The sequence below is a fragment of the Dama dama genome, chromosome 20 (assembly GCF_033118175.1).
Source record: "Dama dama isolate Ldn47 chromosome 20, ASM3311817v1, whole genome shotgun sequence".
Taxonomy (NCBI): domain Eukaryota; kingdom Metazoa; phylum Chordata; class Mammalia; order Artiodactyla; family Cervidae; genus Dama; species Dama dama.
Window position 1 is genome coordinate 84,337,394 of NC_083700.1, and position 15,456 is coordinate 84,352,849.

General features: G+C 45.7%; 1 long non-coding RNA gene across 1 annotated transcript in view; it reads right to left on the bottom strand.

Moving 5' to 3' along the window:
* Positions 1-12,804, bottom strand: part of LOC133040296 (uncharacterized) — a 46,072-nt gene extending 33,268 nt beyond the window's left edge. The window contains exon 1 of the long non-coding RNA XR_009688944.1: positions 12,516-12,804. This is a non-coding gene — a long non-coding RNA (uncharacterized LOC133040296). The remainder of the gene's footprint in view (positions 1-12,515) is intronic.
* Positions 12,805-15,456: the final 2,652 nt, after the last annotated feature.

Sequence of the window (15,456 nt, forward strand, 5' to 3'; positions counted from 1 at the left end):
TTGGTCTATAAAGACAACAGAAGAGCCTTTTTGTCCCCAAGGATTTTCAAAGTAGTTAGAGAAGCAGAACATTCATTTATTCATTCAATCATTCACTCAGTGTAGTGGATACTGTGGTGTGTTGCCAGGCTGTCCCCTTAAGACCATTCTTCTACTTGCCAGGAGTGTTAACTGCTGACAGTTCACAGCTGGCTTCCTCTCCCAGAAAGACCATCAGATGAAGGGTGCTGTCTCGAGCAAAACTGTGCCTGCTCTCTATGAGCAACTCGTGCCCATCAGTGGATTGAGGTGGAAGGTACACAAGTCTAGCCTCCTTGCCTCTACTGTGACAACTTAGAAGTCTTAGTCCTGGGCAACGTCATTCCAGCTCAACTTCTGTCTCTACCCAATCCTGCTTTGCTTACTCCTTCATGGAGGTGGGGAGGCGTGTTCCCAGAAGCACCCACTGATAAACTTTGTATCTCAGAGTCTGTTTCCCAAGACACACATCCTAAGGCTGTTGGTAGAAGGAATGGCTCTATCTAGGATTTGTAGCTGGGTTACCTGTTAGCTGGGCTTCCCGGGGGGCACAGTGGTAAATAATCTGCTTGCCAATGCAGGAGTTGCAAGAGATGTGGGTTCAATCCCTGGATCAGGAAGCTCCCGCAGAAGAGGAAATGGCAACCCACTCCAGTATTCTTGCCTGGAGAATTCCATTGATGGTGCAGCCTGGCAGGCTGCAGTCCATAGGGTCACAAAAGAGATGGACACCACTGAGTGACTGAGCATGCATCACCTGTTAGCTGGGTCACTTGTCAGCTGCCTGGCAGTTAGAATACCATCACCAGGACAGAGAAAGTACTGATAGCTCTTGGCATCCTGAAGCCCTGAAATTGGGAAGATTGTCACCCTTGGTGAGTTGGGGTGGGAAGATAGTGCAAGGAAAAGCACTGGCTGGTGCCATAGGTCAGACATTTGAGAGATTTGGGGGAAAGCTGCCATTATTAAAACTGTGGAATGTGTTGACTTCACTGAGTGCTATCAGTGTATTGGAGAAAGGCTAGAAATGATTAATCACTGACCTAAGACAAGGGGGGAAAGTCAGAGTCCTCCTTGGCATGTCAAGAGAGTCTCTTCTCCTACAGCAGGAGAGCAGAAAAAGCTGAGGACTGGGCCCAGGACTTAACTGAAAGGGCAGCAGAGTTTCAGTAAAATTGTCATTTTCCACCCTTGTGTGACTAAGATCAGTACCCTGATTGGGAAGGAGCGGGACCCTCAGAGATAGGGTAAGGACATCTGGGTTGAAACACTTTAGAACCTGAGAACCTTGACACTCCAGCCCTGCCTGGACATCCTAGGCCACAGAAGAGACCTGCTCTTCTCAGTTATGGACTTGTCTCTCTTGCTTACAAATGACTTGGAGGATTTTGGTGAGCTGTAAGTCACAATAAACTTACCATGGGCCTTAGAAAGATAAAGCAGCACACATCAGCTTCAGGACTTCCCCTCCAGGCCACCAGACCAAAAATGAGGATCAAGTCACACCATAATCCCACCAGAAATGTACTGGGCCTCCAGGAAAGATGCTACACCCTGAAGAAGCTACAGGGCCGAGCTGACCTGCCTTGGCAGATGCCAGGAGCTCTTGTGTGGGGATGGATCCAGGGGCAATAGGCAGTGGGATGACAGAGAGCTTACTGCCGTGGGAGCACTCTCCCCTGACGCAGGTTATGACACCTGTCAAGGACCCTGACAGTCAATCCCGATGTGCTACAAGGTTGGCTGTGGGGATCTTGCAGAAGCTCACAAGAAGCACCCACACAAAAGGCTCAGAGAAGTGGGCCTGCTGGGGTGATGAGCCATGGAAAGCCAGAGAACCTGAGCTAAGACCTTCAGTAAATGTGTATCGAGTAAACCCTGTGGGGACAGGCACTGTGATCATTTGTTCACTTGATCACTGTGAACAAGACATGACCTTGTCCTTCTGGTATCTGTAAGCTGTGATTATGAAATAAGGGGACTGACTTTTAAAAACAAAATCACTCAGAAGAGACACTTCCAGGACTTGCCTGGCAGTCCAGTGGTTAAGACGCCACACTTCCAATGCAGGGGTTGTAGGTTTGATGCCTGATCAGAAAACTAGGATCCCACATGAGGTGGGCCACAGCCAATATTAAATAAATAAATAATAAAAGTGTTATCATGTTTAAAAAAAGCAGAAGAGATGCATCCAAATGGGTGTGACTTCTGAAAATTCTACTGGGAGACTAGGCTTCTCACTAACGCGGAGACAGATCAGGGGAGCCACAGTCACACTGACCTGGGGACAACTTCCCATCAAGCCACAGTTTAAACCTATGTGACCTTGAGAAAACGTTTTAACTTCTCTGATCCCAAATTTTCTCATCTGTAAAACCCAGAGGATGATCTCTGCCCTCAGTGGGTGTTGTCCCTTTTAAATTAAAGTGAGCTCATATAAATCCCAAATGCCTAGTCCATTAAATGCAATGTATACTCGGTAAAAGCTGGTCCCTTCTCCCTCTCCTATGCTTCTGCCTATTACTCTGACAACTCCCTCTTGTAAAGTCCTATTCAGGGTTAGTTGAGAAGCAAAATAAGAAAATTAGTCTTTCTTCCTTCTGTACATTCCTCCCTTTCTTTTTCACTCGTTTATTTAGCCAGTGTGGGCTCTTATTGTTTCCATCACTCACTTGACTTGCTCACTTGGCTCTGAAAGCCTTTAGGTAATTTTTACTCAATGAATGTAGCTGTATAGGGTGAGGATTTTCCCTCTAGGAGATACAGAAATCCATGGCTAGGGTTCTGAAGCTGCTGGGAAATCTGGAGTAGTAAAATACACCTTGATCTTCAGGATGTGATATTTTGAGCCGTCCACCCTCATTGAGATATTTAACCTACACATCAAAAACTAAACAGGAAAAGAATGGAGTGAAAACACAGAGCAACATATGCAAAGGTAAACTATCTCATCTGTTTACTACTAATAATAAATACTGAGCATTTCCTGGGGGTCAGACACAAACACGGGACCAGTGGATGGGAACAAGCGTGCTTGTGATACAGCATCTGAGAACTCAGAGTCAGGTGGAGAGGCCAGGGCTCAGTGGAGGGAGAGCCTTGTGCTAGGAGACAGAACACATGTGTTGGAAGTAATTCCCTCTGTGCGGAGGAAAGCAAGAGACTTCACACAGGCAGCTACCCTTGCCCTGAGATTTGAAGGTGAAACTGACAAGGTGAAGAGGATGCCATTTCAGGCAAAGGGAACGGCACGTACAAGGCAGACGGGCCAGTCTGCTTAACTATAAGTTGTTCAGTAGAGGCTGGGACAGTGCAGGTTGGCTAGAGTCCAAAAGAGGCAGACAAATCACACAAGGACTGTCTGCCCTGTCTGGCTTGGTGTCACCCCAGTTTAGGCCTGTTGTCCTGACATTATAATAATAGCACTCCCTTTTGTCCTCCAAAATATCCCTGTTTGATCAATAAGTTGTAGAGTCATCTGGTCTTAAGCAGGAGGGGAGTACACTCCAGTCTGTGTTTTGAGTGATTGCTCTGACTGCCAGGTGGACAAGCTGGAACATGGAGGCTCCACGGTGGCCTTTTAAGGTCTCATCATCTCATCCAGTCTTGGCATTCTTTGATCAAGACAGCTCTGGACCAGACACTGTTCCTAGAAGAGCCCCAAGTGTCTTTTACTAATAAATAAATATCCAATGAGCTCATGGATGTGATAGAATAGAGAGCAAGGTAATACTTCTGTGGCCCGTCCTCTGGCCAAGATTCCTAGACAAGGTGGATCTGGACCTTGACCTTGAAGGATGGGGAGGATTCCAGTAGTCAGAGGCATGAGGCGGATGTGGTGTGAGCCAAGGTGCGATGGTAAAGATGATCAGGGAGTACAATGAGGATACCCAAGAACCCTTACGTAAAGTGTCAGCAGCCACAACTGCCACCCAGTCAGATTAACAGTTTACAAGCATTTGGTCTTCTGTTATTTCTGCAGTCTCCCTTCCTATCCCTTGAAATGTGCAGGGCAGTGTGTTAACCTGTGTATTCCCAGAGCACTTGGAGCAGAGAACTGAGTGCCTTCCCACCTGCCCAACGGGGCTCACTGTACTGTCTGCCTTTCTCTCTACTCTGGGCTCCCAGGGCTGGCGAATGTACTTTTACAGTTCCAGGGCTTTGAACAGAGAAGACAGTCAGCAGGGTTGGCAGAACGATTGACCAGAGAGAAAGAAGTTTGGAAGGTTGAGTGATTTGCCCAAGCTCACCTGGGGAGCAGGTTCTGGCACTGGAGCTTGAACACAAGACTCAGAACCCTGTTCTTGCCATGATACCATGTGGCCAAAAGTACTCAAAACATAGACCTTAGTGTTGTGAGACATCCCAGTTAGGAAGTGATTCTAACTACACATGGTTTACATCTATCTCTCAGGCTCTCCTTCCAAAGGGGCCCTCTGCTCTTTGCATCTCTGGGTCTTCATATGTCCCTCAGCCTAGCATGACCTTCCCCTCTATCTCTCCATAAAATCCCATGCATCTTTCAAGGGCCAGCCAGAATGCCCCTCCTCTATAGTACTGTTCCCACCTCCCTGGCTGAGTGGGTGAGTCTTTCTCTGCCACAACTCCATGCTCAAATGGCAGGTTATCAGCTAATAGATAGATTGCATTGTATAATGGGCTATTTACAGAGCAGAACACCTCTCAGGGTCTGCCTTCTCTGACACTGTGAGACCCTAGGGGGACAGAGGCTTGTAACTTATTTATCTCTGTATCCACAGTACCGAGACTAACTCCTGGTCCGTTGTAGGTATCTGATGAATATTTCTTCCCAGGTGCTGCTAGTGGTAAAGAATCTGCTTGCCAATGCAGGAGATACAAGTTCGATCCCTGGGTCAGGAAGATCATCTGGATTAGGAAATGGCAACCCACTCCAGTATTCTTGCCTGGACAATTCCATGGGCAGTGGAGGCTGGTGGGCTACAGTTCTTGGGGCCACAAAGAGTTGGACACAGCTGAGGGACTAAGCACAGGGATGAATATTTGTTAAAAGAAAAATGAATGAATGAATGTGCTCAGCTCTTATCCCAAGCTCTCACTGTGATCACATACTAGTTATATCCTTACTTTACCTGGTTTTCAGTTGGGTTCAGCTCACTGGAGTTCTCAGCCGGATATCAGAGGCAGGGAGGGAAAGAGGTGAGCTGTTTATCCCGCTCCCTTAATTTAAAGCTTAGAAGATTGTGTGTTAGTTTGCGAGGGCTACCATAAGAAAGTAGCACAGACTGGGGGCTTAACAGACTTTATTTTCTCCCAGTTTTGGAGGCTGGAGGTCCAAGATCAGGATGTTGGCAGAGGGGTACCTTTCGAGGACCCTCTCCTTCGCTTGTAATTACCCTTCTTCTCTCTGTGATACCACACGATCTTCCCTCTGTATTCATCTGTGTCCAAATCTCCTCTTCTTATAAGAACACCAGTCAGATTAGGGCCCACACGAATGACCCCATTTTAATTTAGTTACCTTTTTAAATGCCCTGGCTTCAAATATAGTCCCATTCTGAAGTGCAGAGATTAGGTCTTTGACATATGAGTTTTGGGGGGACAAGATTCAGCCCAAACAGGTGGCAGAACTGTTGTAAGTGCCTAGGTGCTAGTCCTTACCCCTTTCCACACCTCTCCAATAGTATCTTCATGCCTGCTTAGCTGCTCAGTCGTGTCCAACTCTTTGCAACCCCATGGCTGCAGCCCACCAGGCTTCTCTGTCCATGGGAATTCTCCAGGCAAGAATACTGGAGTGGGTAGCCATGCCCTCCTCCAGAGGATATTCCCAACCCAGGGATCGAACCCAGGTCTCCTGCATTGTGGGTGGATTCTTCACAGTCTGAGCCACCAGGGAAGCCCTGGTCCTTAACCCTTTCCACACCACTACAATAGTATCTTCATACGTGCTATTTAATTTGAACCCATTACAAGTGTGCTGACTGTTTTCTGGCAGGCCTCTCCTGGATACAGATATTGGTAATATGGTAATAAACCATACCGTGGTAATAAACCACTACAGCCACTATAAAGTTCCTTGGGAAAGGCAAGGTTTAGTGCTAAACCCCCAGGAGAAATGTAAAGCCAAATAATGAGCCCTTCCTTCTCTGTGCCTCATTCTCCCCATCTGCAGAATGGGGCTATTAAAAGTAGTCCCTTCCTATGACCCTTATGGAAGTCCACTGTGATAAAGCACGGGATAGCTTTGCAGCCTGAAAAGAGCAATGACAACAGAAGTGTACAGAGTCCAGAGGGTGGACCCACTTCTCCAGGAGCAGAGAACAGAGAACAACTCTGAAACTCTGGATGCCCATGTGAAGAGCCTGCTAATCAAAGCTGCGAAAAGGGGAGGGACATCTAGGAAGACAAGACTCAGCTGCTAGCAAGAGAGAAGGAGAGTGGGGTGGGGTGGGGCATTTTTTCATGATCCCTAGTCAAGCAGGCCTCTTGTCAGGATAAATTCTAGACTAAGGAAAAGCCTCTTTCTTCCTCCTTGGTAATCATGACCCACCTCATGGGTTTGCTGAGTGTCTGTGGAAAACAGTTCAGGCAGAGATCCTGGATACATCTATTTATGATGATGTTGACATAGAGAGGACCAGTATGTTCATGCAGAGGCCATGTTCTCTGCTTCTATAAACATCTCCAATGTGAGAAGAGGCTTCCATGGGTCCATGGGCACAATTTATAGCTTGCTCCATGCCAACATAAATTAAGCGTGCATACCATCCTAGTGAAATAATGCGGATGGTTGATTTGGGGTGGTGAAGACCTGCAAACAGTGTGGATTCCAAGGCAACTCAGTCCTTCACCTTGTGATTGGGTTAGCGTTCATCTTTGGGAGCAGAGAGGGCCAATCTGGCCTTGTGGTGTGGCAGAAAGGGTGCAGGTTTTGACATTAGACTGTACGGGCTCACGGCAGGTGTAGGGTCATGTTTTGGTTTAAACTTTAGTTTCCTCTTCTGTAAAACCAGACTAACAGAATTGTAAAATTCTGTAATTTTGTAGAATTCTGTAAAAGCAGGCTCAAAATATCATTGGAGGTATTAAAAAGGAAGTAACGGCCTAGTACTGCTTTGGTGATAGTCATCTTTGTTTCTCTAAGCTCCTGTGTTTTCTTTCATTTTTGTAATGTCTTGTCATTTTAAATTGGTCTCTGAGTCAGCAGAAGTCGAGTCAGTCATAAGCCATGAGCTCTAAAAGAACTCTGAAGCGCTTTCCATGTGCTTGGAGACAATGAACAAGGCCCAAGTCCCAGTCAGAAGTTCTGTCTGGCAGAGCATTGAAGACCACAAAGCCTTTTCATTTGTGCCATCTCGCTTGGATGCTAATTCCCATAACTATCTTTGCATGGGGACAGGTAGTTTTACCTGCATCTGTAATAATTATTATAGAATAATAAAATGGAATAATAATTTAGCAGCAAGAAAAGCCGGGGGCAGCCCATCACATCACACAGCCTGGGATTAGATGGGTTCGGGGGCCACTGGAGATCCTTGGCAGATTCTAACAAATAGAGTTGTGTCAACCGCTTTCAGACAAGCTGATTAAGGTTGGACTGTGTACTTCCTCCAGATACATTTTTTTCCCCAACCTGTTCAATATCCATGTGGTCTTAGGAATAGCAGAAAACACACATGGAGTGCCTCCAGTGACTGAACTTTTGGAGTGTTGTGTTGACTAGATTTGGAAGAGCTGACTTTGACCCCTAACTGCTACTCACTCACCATGAAGCCTTATGCAATCATTTTTGCACTCTTGACCTCAATTTCTTCGCTGGCAGAAAAAAAATATCATTCCAATCCTAAGTAACTCACAGAAGACAGGGGAAGAGCCAATGAAAAGACGAATGTACATCAGTTTACAAACAGTGGCCCCGAGGCATCTAAATTTAACAGAGCTGCCAAAGAAGGCTGCTGTCTGCTCCACAAACCTCAGCCTCACCCCACTTTAGCCAATAGCGCCAGTGTCCACCTGCCCCTTGGGTTCCTCACCCACCACATGCCATTCAACAGTCAGCCCTCAACTACTTCTTTGGCTGTAGCATTATCATTTTTAATTCTTATGTACTTACTTTAACATATTTTCAAAGTTTTATTTTAAAATAGTTTGGGGGGGTTTCCCTGGTGGCTCAGTGAAAGCATCCACCTGCCAATGCAGGAGACACCGGTTCAATCCCTGATCCAGGAAGATGCCTCGAGCAACTAAGCCCATGCACCACAACTATTGAGCCTGTGCTCTAGAGTCCAGGAGCTGCAACTACTAAAGCTCGTGCATGCTAGAGGCCGCGTGCTGCAACAAGAGACGCCACCAAAATGAGAAGCCTGGGTACCACAACGAAAAGTAGCCCACGCTCGCCACAACCAGAGAAAGGCCCAGCCATGAAGACCCAGTACAGCCTATATATATATATATATATTTTTTTTTAATTTAAAATAAGTAAATAAATAATAAAATAGTTTTGGGGACTTCCCCGGTGGTCCAGTGGTTAAAACTTTGCCTTCCAATTAGGGGTTGTGGGTTTGATCCCTTGTCAGGAAGCTAAGATACCACATGCCTCCTGGCAAAAAAACCAGAATATAAACAACAGAAGCAGTGTTATAACAAATTCAATGAAAACTTTAAAAAATGGTCCGCAGTTAGAAAAAAAAAAAAAAAAAACTCTTAAAAAAGTTTTGACTTAACAGAAATGTTGCAACACATATAAAATATCTTAATGTACCCTTCACCTAGATCTTTAAAATGTTAACATTTTACTGAGTGAGCTTTCTCTCTCTCTCTCTAAGATTAGGTAGATAGTTAGAGATAGATGAGAGATAGAGAAGATACAGAAATAAAGACATGGATCTTGCTCCTTCTGGTCATTCAAGTCTCAGTTGAAATACCACCTCTTAAAGGTCATCTTCTCTGACCATTTAATGGTCCCTGTCACACCATTGGAGTTGCAGTTCTCAACAGTGTTGAACTCCAGCTGGTGTTGTTCTTAGCTATTTATTTACTGGTTACCGCCCTGCCTCCCGTACTAGGATGTAAGCTTTATGAAGGAATTGGCCTTGGGTGCCTTGCCTTGTTCACTGCTGAATCCTCAGAAAAGGCCTGCACAGAACTGGCATTCTCTCTCTGCTGAATCAGTGAACTGGGGAGTCGCTGTGTCTGGCCAGGGAAGGATCCAACTAGGCACGTGTTGTGGTCTCCATGTTCATGGTCAAGATGTCCTCCAGGGCCTACACCAGCTGCAATATAGTAATAACTGTAAAATACCTACACTCTTCCCTTGTTCCATTATTTTGTCATAGGAGAGGATTACTTAACACACAGCCAACATTTTGGTGTAAATCTTTTGAGAAAGAGAGGGAAAGCTAGACAAACACACATATACAGGGGAAGAGAGACCATACCAGACTAGTGGTTTAAGTATGGGCTCTGGAGCCAGACTGCCTTGTTCTCATTCAGGTTCTGCCACTTCCTACTGTGTGACTTTGGACAAATTACCTAAATACTCTGTGTCTTGGTGCCCTTATGTGCAATGTCTAAATAATAAAAATATCTTCTTCATAAGCTTGTTGTGTGATTAAAGGTATTAATGTATTTTAAATGCTTTGAGCCATGCTTGGCACACAGTAAGTGTTCCGTGAATGTCAGTGTCATATATATTACATAACTGAGAGCCAAGAGATAGTACTGCTTTACAGCCAGCTTTTCATTTGGCAAAATATCCTGAATGTTCCATGTCAATAAATACAAATTAATATTTTTCATCACATAGATGTACTCTAAGTCTCCTCACTTACCCCCATTGCTAGAAATTTACTACCAGTTTTTCTCTACTATAAACAGCGTTGCATTGAACATCCTTGCACATGTATCTTTACACACATCCGTAACTATCTCTTCTTCTTGTATCTCTAGAAGTAGAATTACTGGGTCAAAGGCTGTGCATTTTTTCTGACCTGAGATATAGATTCCAAGCAGCTGAAACAGGTTGTCGCAACAGAGGCGTTTCCTTAGGAACCAAGTCCAGAGGCCGGGGCGGTGCCTAATCTCAGCCTTTTCCACACTGCCCTCTCTCCCAGGGCCAGCCGGGCAGGCGTGTCCTGCTGAGGCCACTGCAGGTTCCCATAATCCTGTTTACTTTGCTCTGGGCAGGAAAACAACCTGGATGTCCTCTCTTCAGGAGATATCAGAGACCTTTGCTTTGAACTTTATTTAAGAGAATAAAAACAACCACATGCTACATGCCTGCTGTCTCACTGCTGGCCTTTCCTCTGTTCTCTGACTCTGACTCTGTGTTTATAAAGCATCTGGGTTTCTGGACCCTTTCCAATCGTGGCTTCCCCACCCATTTTCCCCGCAGAAACCCTTCTGTTTTTTACAGCCCAGTTCAAATGCCACTTCTTCCAGGAAGCCCTCTTCCCTTCAGTCTACACATCCTGGTCAGAGGCCAAAAAAAACCCCATCAATACATCTATTGTTTGGTCTGCTTCCTTGAGTACTGTGGAACACCTTTTCTCACAAGCATGGAGGACACTCCTGTTTTTCGGAGGATCTAAGCAGCCCTACACATCCTCTCCCTAACTTTCTGGTGAAATAGGGATCGATCATTCTGGGCGGGCAGGGGTGGGCAAGGCTAGTTCAAAAGGGGAATGGCCTGACCCTGGCAGGGGTTTTCCAAGATGGCAAAATAAACTGAAGTAGGTGCTGCTTCCAGAAGGAGGGACCTGCATCTCACTCCCATATAGCACTCTCTCCCCTCCCAAAGGGGCAAAAGCTCTGAGAGTAAAAAATCAAAAGACTGAACAGGAAGAGTTGTGGGCTCCAGGGGACTGCAAGGCAAGCTGCCCGTGGCATGTATGGAAGGGCACTGCCCCCTGTGAGTTTAGCACAGCAAGAGGAGAGCTAGGTTTTACAGGCCCTGAAGCATATACAATTTGGGGAGCTTTCTCAAAAAAGAAAAAAAAAAATTACAAATTGAAAATGCCCATAGCTACTCCAACTCACCCCGCAGGGGAAGTGTGATGGAGGAGATGGAGGTGAGTGGAAGGAGGCAGTAGTCTTCACCCACTGAAGTTAAAATATCACACCTCTGAAAACTGTCTAGTATCTGACCTGCAGACACATTCCAGGGTCCTTCTAAGAGGGGTCCTGTGCAAGTGAGGGGCACTGAGGCTGAAGCTTCATTAACATCACCCTTGTCATTGGAACATCTTGGAGCTGAAGACTAGAGATGGGACTCTTCTCTAAACTCCATTCCTTATAAACCCCCAGGGTTTGGGGCAACCTTAAGTCACATGGGCTTTCCCAGTGGTTCAGCAGTAAAGAATCCACCTGCCATTGCAAGAGACTCAGGAGACAAAGATTCTATCCCTGGGTCAGGAAGATCCTGTGGAGATGGAAATGATAACCCACCCCAGTATTCTTGCCTGTAAAATCCCATGGACAGAGGATCCTAGAGAGCTATAGTCCTACAGTCCATGGTGTCACAAAAGAGACATGACTTAGCTGCCAAACAACAACAACTCATATAGCTGAGTAAAATCCCCTGCCAAATGCAGCAGAGTCAGTTGATTTGATTTAGAAGTACAGACAGCTCTTCGTATTCATGGGTTCCACATCTACAGATTCAACCAACTGCAGTAGATAAAAATTTTAGGGGAAAAAAAATCCAGAAAGTTCCAAAAAGCAAAACTTGAAACTATTTGAACAGCATTTACCTTGTATCAGCTATGATAAGTAAGGTGGCGCTAGTGGTAAAGAAACTGTCTGCCAATGCAGGAGACATAAGAGATATGGGTTTGATCCCTGGGTTGGGAAAATCCCTTGGAGGAGGGTATGGCAACCCACTCCAGTATTCTTGCCTGGAGAATCCCATGGACAGAGGAGCCTGGTGGGCTATAGTCCATGGGGTCAGAAAGAGTCGGAGGTGACAGAAGCAACTTGGCATGCTCAAACACACAGAGATGATTACTTATACAGGAGATGTGTATGGGAGAATGTGTGGCGGTTACTACAGCATTTTATATAAGGAACTTGGGCATCCACAGATTTGGGTATCCACAGCGATCCTGGAACCATTCACCCATGGATACAGAGGGACAGTTGTACAAATAAATAGGATATTTCTTACTTATACCATACTCAGGAAACACTTTTATTGAAAAAACAAACAAACTACTGAGAAAATCACTTTCAGTGATTCTCAGACATGGGCATGATACAACCTACCTCATTAGTTTGGTGTGAGGGTGGAATGAGCTAATATACAAAGATCCCAGCATAGGAATCTCTTACAAAGCATCTACTGGGTTCTTGGTTTTTGGGTGAGTACCAGCTGAATTCAACCAGAGCTTGTCCTCAGACACTGAGGCTAGTCTCCCCAGAGTCTGCTGCAGGGAGTAAGCTGGGAAAAACTGGGCTTTGCAAAGCAGGGAAGGGAACTGGCCTGGTGACTGTCAGCTCACAGACAAGAGAAGCTTACTTACATTGAGCCCGAAGAGTTCAGGGATGGTCAGCTGGCTTTGGGAGCAAGCTGATGCAGCAGCAGTCTGGGCTGTGGGTCTGAGTGCAGGCTCTGTCTTGCTGTGTCTTCTCCAGCAAGTCATTTCCCCCCTGAGAACCTGAGTTTACACCAGGATCTTGGGAGAATGTCAGGAGGACTAGCTGAGGTAAATGCCCAGCACAGAACAGGTGTTCGATAGATGGAAATATATTCTGTGACATTCATTCCTACCCACATTGAGAGTCCTTGCTAAAAACCTCCCTCTGGGTGGCCGTGTCTGAATCCTTCTTCTCTACATGAAGCAGAATCTGAGTACCAGTGGAAGGCTCGGGATACTTCCCCTTTAGTAATTCTACTAAATTCTATTTAAATGAAACATCCTCCTGAAAGCAGAAAATGCAAATCACTTCCTCCTACTAGAGATTTTTTTGCAATGTCCCCTTTCCTTCATGTCTGACTGGATGCCTGGCTGCAAGGAGCCAGAAGGCTTTGATTTGGGGATGGCTCTGTGGCACATTTTCCTGGCTCCTGTGTTCACTCAGGCCAGCGGGTCTTGCCTGAAAAGCCCAAGTCTCCTCTCCAGGGTTCTTTTCCATCACCCTCCCCATTGCTTTCTTCTTATCAGCATCTGCCAGGTCACCAGGCAGCCTGCTGCCAAGATGGCAGGACATGCTCCTGTGATGTTTGCTCACTGTCAGTATTTTGTCCCAGGGTGCCTTTCCCCACTTCTCCAGCTGTGCCTTTGCTGCAGCTACTTCTCATGAGCACAAGAGATATCCTGATAATACAGGCAGGCACTGGATTGAGAGGCAGGAGGCCTCAGCCCGGCCAGCTACACATACAGCTGTGGGGATATCCCTAAGCACACACTTTTTCAGGTGCAAAATCACAGGGGCTGGACCAGATTGGCCCAAGGGGTCCCCTAGGGAGCAGTCCACACATCCCTCATCTTCCTGCTCTTGCGATTAAGGACTCAGTTCACTATTCATTTGCACAATTCATTTCACTATTTCATTTGCTGAAGTTTAAACTTCAGCAGCGTGTATGCTAAGTCACTGCAGTTGTGTCCTACTCTTTGCGACCCTATGGACTGTAGCCCGCCAAGCTCCTCTGTCCATGGGATTCTCCAGGCAAGAATACTGGAATGGGTTGCTGTGCCCTTCTCCAGGGGATCTTCCCAACCCAGGGATCAAACTCATGTCTCTTACGTCTTCTGCATTGGCAGGCAGGTTCTTTATCACTAGTACTACCCGGGAAGCCCCCTTAAACTTCACCAGTGCTCTTTAAATCTATCAGTCATTGAACACTGGCTAAAGACCAGGCCCTATGCCAGGGCAAAAGATATTTAACTGAATAGCATCAGCCTTACTCTGAAGCAGTTCCTGGATGAAAAACAAGACTCTCTAAGGATGATTAGAAAAGGGATAATTGCTAAGAAAGGACACAGACCTGACAACCACAGGCCCCTCAAAGGCCTTGTCCCAGAGGAAGAACTACACTGATTTTGAGGATTGAGTAGGAGATCTCAGAGGTCAGAGAGTAGGAGGGAAGGGGAAACAGCAAAGAGGAAACAGCATGTGCAAAGCTAGTGCAGAAATTTAGAGTTAGTTCAACGTGGCTCCTGGGCAAAATTCACACCTGAGCAGTAGGAGGGTCTAGGAGAGAGAACAGAGCACATGCCAGAGGATCCTGGACCCCAGATCTCCCCCGACGGAAGGAGAGACCTCTGTCTGAAGACAGTCTGTGGATGTTTCCAGTGCCGTCTGACGTCAGGGTTCTCTCCAGGTCCAGAAAGCAGAAGCAACATCCAAAGACCACAGCCCAACTTAGCCTGAGCCCAGGACTCTCGGTTGGTTGCACAGCAGAATCCCTAAGATTTGAAGAAAACAGTCTTAGAAGTAAGACAAATATTTAGAGTTTTAAAAGCTCAGTCTACAAATTAGGAAGAATGGGAAACTTGAACGTCAGATGTACGACTTTGTTCTCTCTAATTTAAAGCAGACTTTGTTTTCTGGTGGAAGATAGATTGAAATTGTCCCGCCTGCTCAATAATATGGTGGAAACCACTTCTGAAGAGCCAGTGTTTTATGTTATAGGCAACCTAATTTAATAAGGTAACAGAAGGAGAAAAAAGTGACGTCAATACAGCTTTATCTGAGAAACAAAAGAAATATACTGCTGATTTGACTGAAGTTGTTCCAGTCTTAATTGCAGTAGAAGGGAAAAATGAAATTTTTCTGTCTCCTGGTCCTCTTTGTTTTTCCCTTACCCTGACTCTAATATAGTCATTCTGGAAAAATAAGAGCTTGCTCAGCAAAAAGAAGATGGAACTTCACTTTGCTTTCCTTAATCCTTCTAAGGCAGGAGAGAACTGATATTTACTGGATGCCTGCTCTGGATCTCAGTGTTTATCTATGTTGAATGTTCACTGTAGGGCATAATTCCACAAAGAATCCACTGTTCTCTACATTTGAAAGCTGAGGCAACCAAGGCTCAGAGAAGTTGGATGAATTTGTTAAGGTCACATGTTCAGGTAACACTGTATGTGTGACTGACAGAGTGAGGATTGTGGTCCCTTCTTTTCTGACACTAAAGCCCATGATCTTTCCATTTGTCCCACTGCTTTCCAATGATGCACAAATTTGGTTCACGGAGAGTGGCTTTCAAAGCAATGGAACAGTAGAAGTGCCATTTCACCATCCATTCATTCAGTAGATAATCACTGGGTACCATGGTGTGCCAGGCATTATTCTGGCACTGGAAATGAAGAGGCAATCCTCTTTCCTTATGTGATTCACACCCTATGAGTAGAACAACATGGTGAGTGTGAGCAAGGATTCAGGAGCCAGACTCCTGAGATCACATCTTAACCTTGCCATTTGCAAGCTGTGTGACTTTGGACATGTTACCTAACGTCCATGTAC